Below are 10210 nucleotides of genomic sequence, written 5' to 3'. Positions count from 1 at the left end.
GTCGTCATATTTATCTTCGGCACCCACAATAGGGACCCGTAATGAGTTTCGTCGTATTTATTTTGTTGATGTTGACCTACCGAGTCTGTTTTCGACATGCTGTGCTCGTGGCGAGTGTGTGTGGCGCCAGTTAAATAATAATGTGCGGATCTTTGGCTGGATGAAGGTATAGTCTTCGGGTCTTTCGGTAAAGTCACGTAGATAGGTTCAAAGAAAATAACAAAAAAAAACTACGACGTCATCAGGAAGAGGGTGATGACGACGGCTGCGATCGAAACGTCGTCGTTTTTTGTTATTTTTGTCAATTTCTTTGAACCTCTCTACGTGACTTTAACGAAATACCCAAATAATATGAATTCCTGCAGTCACGACAGCTTTAAGTCAAGATTTGGTTGAAGGTATCTTGCCTCCATAATCGGTATCGGTCTTGGAGGAGGAGCATGAGGGAGGGGGTGTTTGACCATACTTCACCACGCTGATGAAGAGGAGGTTAACGAAGAGGTGGCGAAAACAGGACTGGTTCGGATATCACTCGCCACTGGTGTTTAGCCGTGGTCGGGAAATGAACTCAGGTCGTGGGGTTCACAGCGCAATGCGTCAACCACTGCGCCACCAGTCCACTCCAATTATATTATTAATTGGGCTCTGTATTGTAGGTGACCGGGTAGCACACGTGACTGGTGTATGGTATTATGGGTAATGCAGGGTATTGTGGGTAATGTAATGGAATAAATCGACCTCCGTTCTGTATTTCAACATAAAATGTTTGCTTACCTATTTTATTTTAGTTTAATTAACCGATTGTCCTAAGATTAAAATTTAAATAAACTCAACACATGAATAAATAACATTGTGGCCTTATGAAATAAATTAAAACAAGCGGGACGTTTCGAGTCGTTCCATACTTGTATTACTCAGGAAGCAGAGCGAATTAATGGGTGGATACAGTAGCTCGTTAATATATTGACTTAACGAATAAGCGTGTGTAATTTGACAGAGACCGATTGGCCCAGTCACCTCGGAGCGCTTCACACTCAGTGCGCAACTTACATCGCATCTCTTCGCGAAGCATTTGAAAGGGCACCCCCCGTGCCAGCTGCCCCATGTGCGGACAGCACCTGGCGTGCAAGTGGGCATTAATTAGTATTTGACAAATCCCCAGGTTGCTGATCTTATCTCTCTACATGGCGAGCAGGTTGATAGAGAAGACGCGCAAGGTTAACAACGCCCTTGATCGTCAAGCGAAGTTAATGGGCTCCTGGTTCTGGACCCGTCACTTCAAGGGAACGTCGAGACTCACGATGGCGTCGCAGCCAACGGAGGGAAACGCAACGTTAGGAGACATTCCCCCGCCGAGATGGAGCGCTGAAATCAGATCGTGTGCATGATGCTCGATAACTGCATGCCCCAAACACACACGAAAGCAAACGTAGATCCCCGGTGTAGCCTTAACAGACTGTTGGGGCAAGTGCTGTTCGCGAGCACCTGTGTAGGCCGGTACGGCACACGAAGGGGTCAGTGACGATGTTTTACTCACCGCAACAGGGACTCATTTAAGGCTGAGTCGACCTAGGTGAGGCCCAGGACCGGTTCAGATAATCGTCGCTGGTGTTGACTGGCCATCGAACAAAGACGGCCACTGCATCGCGCGCTTTCAGATGCGCTTCTGCGACCGTCTGGAACGCTCTTCCTTCCTATATTCGGAAGCCATATGGATTGAAAACGAATTTCTTTACAATAGTTTTTTTGTATTTGGTTTGTTGTCCTTCCCCCGCAACTCAAATTAGCACGGTTGACTACGTACGGTGCGAAAGACATGCAACATACGAACCCGGGTTAATTCCCGCTCACGGCCTACAGGACCGGGTTCGTAACGCAGCGCGCTTACCGCTACACTACCGCTCGCCAAACACAAAAATAGACAAAGATCCCCCATATAGCCTTAATAGACTGTAGGGGCAAGTGCTGTTAGCGAGCACCTATGAAGGCCGGAACGGTACACGAGGGGGTGGGTGGCCAGCACCACGCCCGACCGCGTTTGTCTCCCTAGTGGCAATGTTTACACACCGCACCAGGTATTCTTTTGAGGCTGAGTCGACCTAGGGGAGTCCCGGAACCGGTGCAGATAATCGTCACTGGGTGTTGGCCGTGAGCGGGAATCGAACCCGTGTCGTCGGGTTCATAGCGCACGCGCTAACCGCTACACTACCGCTCCCCAAACACAACAACAACAACAACCGCCATTCGCCACTATGTGGCGGTGACGTCACCACACACACAAACACACACACACACAAACACACCTGTGTGTGTTCGTGTTTGGAGCAACACGCATTACGTGGGGGCGGGGCGGGGGTGGGGGTGGCAGTGGCCGAGGGAGCGTGGAGGGTAGTAGGTGCAGAGTAACACGCTACCTGAGTTCGATGCCCGAACCCACGTCAGTGGTCAATATCTGAGCCATGCCACGCGGGCGTGACTGCTGATGAGATCCCAAAGGTGAACCCGGGTCGAGAGCGTGTGAGTGCTTATCGTCGAATGCCTCTGGTCAGCAATACGCCGACAGAGGGAGGCATGTTGTTTTAATGCGGAGATGCAGTAGGGGGGGGGGAGACGGATGTATTTGCTTTGAATCTGTGATCGAGGCAAGTTGCAAACCGCGCTCGGTGAACACTCGCAGGGACTCATCTTCTTGGTTCTTTCGGTAAAGTCACGTAGAAGGGAAGTAAAAAAATAATAAAAATAAAACATAATAAAATAATTATCCCCGACAGACCTGGTCTTCACCTGAGGACGGCTGCTTGCGTTGTGGCCGAAACGTCGTGAAAATTCTTTTTTATGTTTTATTTTTATTATTTTATTACTTCCCTTCTACGTGACTTTACCGAAAGAACCAAGAAGATGAATCCCTGCAGTCACGAAAGCTTTAAATCGAAACTCGCAGGGAAGTCGGCGGGGGTGGGAGGGGGGGCGTAGTCGAAGGGGAGGGAGGGACGGGTGTGTGTGGGGGAGGGTCATCAGTCATCCCTAGGACAATCGCTCAGGCAATTTGTGCCTCCGTGGGAGGGTGTGGGGGGGTGGAGTGGAAGTGATGATGATGATAATGATGAAGCAGAGGAGGAGGTGGTGGTGGTGGTGGAGGAGGAAGAGCGAGTGGGAGGTTTGCGAGCGACTCTTAATGAATGACAGAGACAGACACACCCAGACAGGCGGCACCAAGACAAAGATTGTCCCCCCTCTCCCCCGCGAAGAATGTTCCAGACTGACGGTGCCGGTGCTGTCAATCGAGCACCTATGAAGGCGGCGCGACCCAAGGCGGGGGTGGTGAATGAACCCCGGGGCTGATGTTTTAGCACCCAGGTGCTTATTTTAAGGCCGAGTCGAGCTAGGGGAGCCCCGGAAACCGGTTCAAATATCACTCGCCCCTTGTGTTCGTCGTGGCCGGGAAATCCCCCCCCCCTCCATCCACTTGAGAACGCGAAAATCGGTATATTGGTCTTCTGTTGATATTCGTCAGAGAAAATGCATTGGTTAACGTAGCGCCGGATAAATATAAAAGAAACCATAAAATATCATGAACCCCCCCCGCCTCCCCTCCCAACTTGGCCAGGCGCACCTTGAGGCCACGTGAAGTATCAAAGGCACGCTGGCAGGAGGTCACGGAACAGACTCGGGTGTCATGGGTTGACTGATTGAGATGACTGGCAGATGCACCACCTGTGCTCTCCCCACTTGCACAAAGATGCAAACATCTCCTGCAGAGCCTTAATAAACTGTCAAGGCCGGCACGGCACACCAGGGGGGAGGGTGTCCATCATCATGCCCGGCCGCCTTTTTCTCCCTCGTGGCGATTGATACCTATCGCGCCAGGTACTCATTTGAGGCTGAGTCGACCGGTTCAAATAATCGTCACTGGGTGTTGGTCATGAGCGGGAATCGAACCCGCGTCGCCAGGTTCGTAGCGCAGCGCGCTAACCACTACACTACCGCTCCCCACAAAACACACACAGACACACACACAGAGACACACACGCGTAATGGTGGGAGGCAGGTGAGCGAGAAGATGGATTCACTATTTGCTTTGCGACCCTGTGCAGCGATAGCATCTGAAATAACACGGGGCGCGTTTTGCAATACGTGCCTGTGTACTCATTCACCTGTGTACTCACTCACCTGTGTACTCTCATCTGTGTACGCTCACCTGTGTACTCACTCACCTGTGTACTCACTCACCTGTGTACTCTCACCTGTGTACTCACTCACCTGTGTACTCTCACCTGTGTACTCTCACCTGTGTACTCACTCACCTGTGTACTCTCACCTGTGTACTCTCACCTGTGTACTCTCACCTGTGTACTCTCACCTGTGTCCTCACTCACCTGTGTACTCTCACCTGTGTACTCACTCACCTGTGTACTCTCACCTGAGTACTCTCACCTGTGTACTCACTGACCTGTGTACTCTCACCTGTGTACTCACTCACCTGTGTATTCTCACCTGTGTACTCACTCACCTGTGTACTCACTCACCTGTGTACTCTCACCTGTGTACTCTCACCTGTGTACTCTCACCTGTGTCCTCACTCACCTGTGTACTCTCACCTGTGTACTCACTCACCTGTGTACTCTCACCTGAGTACTCTCACCTGTGTACTCACTGACCTGTGTACTCTCACCTGTGTACTCACTCACCTGTGTACTCTCACCTGTGTACTCACTCACCTGTGTACTCTCACCTGTGTACTCTCACCTGTGTACTCACTGACCTGTGTACTCTCACCTGTGTACTCACTCACCTGTGTATTCTCACCTGTGTACTCACTCACCTGTGTACTCTCTCACCTGTGTACTCACTCACCTGTGTACTCACTCACCTGTGTACTCTCACCTGTGTACGCTCACCTGTGTACTCACTCACCTGTGTACTCTCACCTGTGTACTCACTCACCTGTGTACTCTCACCTGTGTTGGCTATGCCACTGGCGAACGCAGCCTCCTCCGCTCCAGTGTCTGCTGCTGCAGCTGCCCCCCATCCTCCACCCCCCCCCACCCATTAAACACAGCCACGACGATGTATTTCAACAATCGCCCTCTCGAACAATAGACGCGTCGGCGGACTGACGGCTTCGCCAGGGCCAGCCTCCTGCGTTTCTGAAACGCGGCCAGCGAATGATCAAGGCTTGCTGCCAGTGGGTTTTACTGCCTGGTGGCACGTGCGGTTCGAGGTTATGGACTCGCGTGGAGGCGACTCGTGAACGTGTGTAGAGACAGACTCCCCCATGGACTCATCGCATGGACACCCGAACCTGGTCAGCGGACTGGAAAATGAACCCTCGAGTTTAACAAAATGAACTTCACCTTGTGAGTTATCTGACATTCTGCCAGTAAATGTTTGAGATTGATGAGCACAGTCGCACTTGGTGTGGACTATTATTATAATTTATCGTCCATTGTGCTAGGACATTTCCAGCCTTAACTGTCATTTCTCAAACAGCGATTCCGAGTAATTCATAATTAGTGGATTTTTTTGGATGAGATTGTCGTTTTTAAATAAACACGTTCCTTCGGAGTGGGCAGGTAGGAACTTGGTTGGAAAGCGCATTCGTGCACGACAGACAAATATGCACGACAGAAAGACAAATAATCCCTGGTGGGCAGGGTGGAACCTGTTGTTCCTATCTGTATAACCCTCCATTATCTAGCGCAGCGACAGAACCAATACGAAAACTTGACTTTTTATTTTACCCGGTAGAGCCCACTGAGCTGTATAGCTCTATATCAGAAGCGACCTGGTCACAATGGCAGCTCAGCGATGTGGCTTATCGTGTGGAAATTCATAGCAGCCAAACACTCTACACGGATGATCCTAAATGTGGAGAAAAAAACCGGTGAACCCAGAGAAACATCCACGTGACCACCGGAATAACAGGCAAACTACAAATATACAGCAGCAAGCGTCAGGGTCGGGATCGAACCCACGGCCTCCTGCATACCAGGCGAGGTAGTTAACATCTCGCCACCGCGGCGCCCCAATCAAATCAAGTTGTCACGTGGGCAAACATGCCAATCGATTTGGGTTTTTCTTTCAGCAAATAGTGAACAGCAAGAAGAATTATTCGCCAAATTGCCACGCACTAAAACAAATATGTTGCTTTGCTTTTCAACATTACTTCGGTTCCGCTGGGAGAGAAAAAATAATTGTCACATCTGCCCACGTGACAACTTCATTGGATTGACGCCGCCGATTGGTGGATGGCTGTACATTAAACCTCGACCGACGCAGTAACCCAATTGAAGCTAAGCTGTAAGCGTATAATGTTGATCGCGAAAATGGTCACTTCACAGTGTGGACTACTCACGTGGGTGAGCGGTGGCGCAGCGGTTAGCGCGCGGCGCTAAGAACTCCGGCGAGCCGAGATCGATCCCCGCTCACGGCCAAGCAACACCAGTGACGATTATCTGAACCGGTCCTGGGCCTCCCCTAGGTAGACTCAGCCTCATATGACTACCCGATGCGATGTGTAAACAGCGCCGCGAGGGAGACAAAGGCGGCTGGTGTCGTGGTGCTGGCCACCCAGCCCCACGTGTGCTGTGTCGGCCTTCATAAGTGATGCTACAGCACTTGCCCCAACAGTCGGCTAAGGCTATACGGGGAATCTTTATCTCGAGCAGGGGTCGGCAACCAAAATAACAAGCTGAGCCGTTTTTTTCGAATTATGTATATTAAAAAACAACCTAACTATTTCAAGAGCCGTACAATGCACTGTGTGGTGAATACGAGACGGCGGTGGTCAACAAACAACGTCACGAAGCAGTCCTTCAAGAGCCGCGTGCAGCAGGTTGGTGGGTATCGAAGTTGCTGCACACCAATGACAGTGGCTATGGGTGCTGACACTAAACTATGTTTTTTTTTATTTTACCAGGTAAGGCACCACTGTGAGCTGTGTGGCTCTTTTTCAGAAGCGACCAGGCTATCACAAATTGCATCTCAACGAAGTGGCTTCTCGCGTGGACATTTTTAGCAAACCAAATACTTTAAATGCGTGTTGTGGATTCTAAACGTGGAGGGAAACATCCACGCGACCACGCGGACAGATACACTGTAAACTCCAAATATACAAATAAGCAGGCCTCAGGGTCGGGATCGAACCCACGACATCCTGCACACCAGGCGAGGTCGTTAACGTCTCGCCACCGTGGCGACACCTTGCATGACGCGTGCGTGTCATCTTTGTCTTTACGCCTACCCCAAAAAATACATATATATAATAATCCACGTGCTAGCACGCGTGTGTACACACAAACGCGCGTGTGTGTACACAGACAAAGATCCCCCTATAGCCATTACTAGACTAGCAGCAAGTGCTGTTAGCGGGCACCTATGAAGGGGTCTATGGTGGCCAGCCCCACGCCCGGCCGCCTCTGTCTCCTAGTAGCAATGTTTACACACCGCACCAGGCACTCATTTGAGTCTGAGCCGACCTATGGGAGGCCCAGGACCGGTTCAGATAATCGTTACCGGTGTTGACCGTGATCGGGAATCGAACTCGGATCGCCAGGTTCATAGCGCAGCGCGCTAACCGCTACACCACCGCTCCCCACTTACACATACACGCACACACAGCACGCGAACGCGTGCTGTGTGTCTACATACACACGCGCGTGCGTGCATGCACAGCTCTGTGTACAAAACAGTAGAATACAATTCCTTTATTTTAGAGCAGGTGTGAGAGAGAGAGAACCAATCGAGACAGTAAATGTCCCTTTCAATGGGGAGTCAAAATAAACACTGTCGATACACGTCACACGGGATCTGGTGCCACACAAATAAAACTCGGAGTTGTAAACATCACAGCGGCGAAATCTTCTAGAATGCAACACGACAAAACCGACAGTTCAACGTCATCAACAATTCACGTAGAACACGTATGGCGGATGGATTTTGGTGTTTGCACTTAATGAGGCTAAATTTCAGCTCTGATCATTGAAACGTCGTTTCGCATCGTCGTGCGGCTGAGATGCCATGGGTCTTCTCTCACATTGACCGAACCGAACGGGTGGATGTTTGTACTGCGTGTTGAACTTCTTTCGCACCGTACGTATCTAACCGGAGGTACCGTAGTCAATGCTGTTAGAAGGGCCTCCTCTGGAAAGAGTTCCAGAGAGCCTTGTTTTCCTAGTCTCCCACGTTGGCTACCCATCAAAATCAGAATATGTATTTGTACTTTTGAGGAATCCGATGAGCTATGAAGCTCTTTTTCGCACGTTTTCCGGTAGTTTTTTCACAGACGGTCAAGTCAGTCCGAATACTTGTCACGTGCACTCTCCGTGAGTCTAATCTATCACGAATGTGCGCTGATCAGCCTCTGATCAGCACGGCTGGCTACCTACGGTACGAAATAAGTTCAACATACATACATACATACACAGAGCATTCTCTCTGAAACAACAACAACAATGATGACATCAACAACAACGACCACAAGAACAACAATGACGACGTCAATAACAACAACGACTACAACGACAATACTGCGTTAAGGTTGTTGCCAAACTGTCTCAGACTCGAGGATGAATCGCTGACATCTGTTGTTGTCGGTAAGCAGGTCTCGGGTGTTCGGGCCGGAGACTCCGTATAAGCTACGCCGTGTCGTATCCCTGCACAGGCTTTGCGGGCGTGTACAGCAAGCAGTGGCAGGATAACAATGGTATAGTAATAGGTTTTTACCCTTTCAACTGGTACAAAAACTGACACCTTTATACAAGGCATCATGTTTGCAATAACCACAACACAAGCAGTCAAAATGCAAACAAAAATAAACAACTCTGATAATGATAATGATGTGCACTGTCCTTGAAGTTGATTGGTCCACACCCAAGACAGCTTTTCTTAGAGCCTAGTCTCCATTGGTGTTGGACCAGATGACGCCAAAGGCTAGGCTCTAAGAAAAGCTTTGTGACGTCATATTTGAAGGGGGTCTGACTTTTTGTGATGCCGTGTGACGAGGGGGGGGGGTCAAAAATCGTCCAAAATCGGGTGACGTCATTTATGGACGGCCCCAAAGCATCCCACGTGTGATCTAGTCACGTTTCCACCCATCAGGGGAGCCGCGGTATTCGAGGCTAATTTTTAATTCGCAGTTTCATTTCTTCCGTCCAAGATCTCTTCCTTCAATCGTCGAGCGAACTTGGTTGTGAAACATTCTCATCTGTAAATGACACGAGAGAAGGAAAAAAAAGCCCCATCCAGGCTGTCAAACAAGTATGCACGCGATGGGCAGCTTTGCGAGTTGTCTATACATATTACTCATAATTATATTGAGCCCCATATTGACATGGAGCCAAAAACATGGGCATCGACCGCAACAACAACAACAACAGCAAAACTTCAACAAAAGCCGAGACATCTCACGTAGACACACGGATAGTCGCGCGTTGCGGGAATGGCAACTGAGCGCAAGCAAGAGGACCGCTGTGGACGAGAGATCGCACGTGGGCTAGCGACAGACAGCTCGTTGACCGTGCAGGAAAGCGAGCGGGGGTGGTCTTGGGGTGGCTAAACATCTCACGCAATTATTCTTGGTTCTTTCGGTAAAGTCACGTAGAAGGGAGATAATAAAATAATAAAATTAAAACATAATACAATTATTCTCACGACGTTTCGGCCACAACGCAAGCAGCCGTCCTCAGGTGAAGACCAGGTTTGTCGGGGAGACAGACCAGGTCTGTCGGGGAAACAGACCTGGTCTTCACCTGAGGACGGCTGCTTGCGTTGTGGCCGAAACGTCGTGAAAATTATTTTATTATGTTTTATTTGTATTATTTTATTATTTCCCTTCTACGTGACTTTACCGAAAGAACCAAGAAGATGAATCCCTGCAGTCACGAAAGCTTTAAATCGAAATACATCTCACGCAATTATTTTATTTTTCGAAAGTTACGTCTCCATTGTGTGTGATAGCGAGTTCATCACGGTGGCTTTGTAAGAGGGGAGGGGGGCGTATATGAAAATAGGACCTGGTGTCTCTAACACAGACTATAAATACGATCACATTTGTGCCTTTCATGTCACGTACCGCTGGTGGTGGACACTGCTCACGGTGGATAGGGCCGATGTTTGTGTGGTGAAGCTATTTCGCACCCTACGTAGTAGCCAACCGTGCTGATCGGTGGTGCTGACGATGGCGTGACAGCCAAAGGAAAGGAACTCATTT

Source organism: Lampetra planeri, chromosome 30 (genome assembly GCF_965212315.1).
Source record: "Lampetra planeri chromosome 30, kcLamPlan1.2.h2, whole genome shotgun sequence".
NCBI classification, from domain to species: domain Eukaryota; kingdom Metazoa; phylum Chordata; class Hyperoartia; order Petromyzontiformes; family Petromyzontidae; genus Lampetra; species Lampetra planeri.
Note: the sequence above shows the minus strand (reverse complement) of the source record.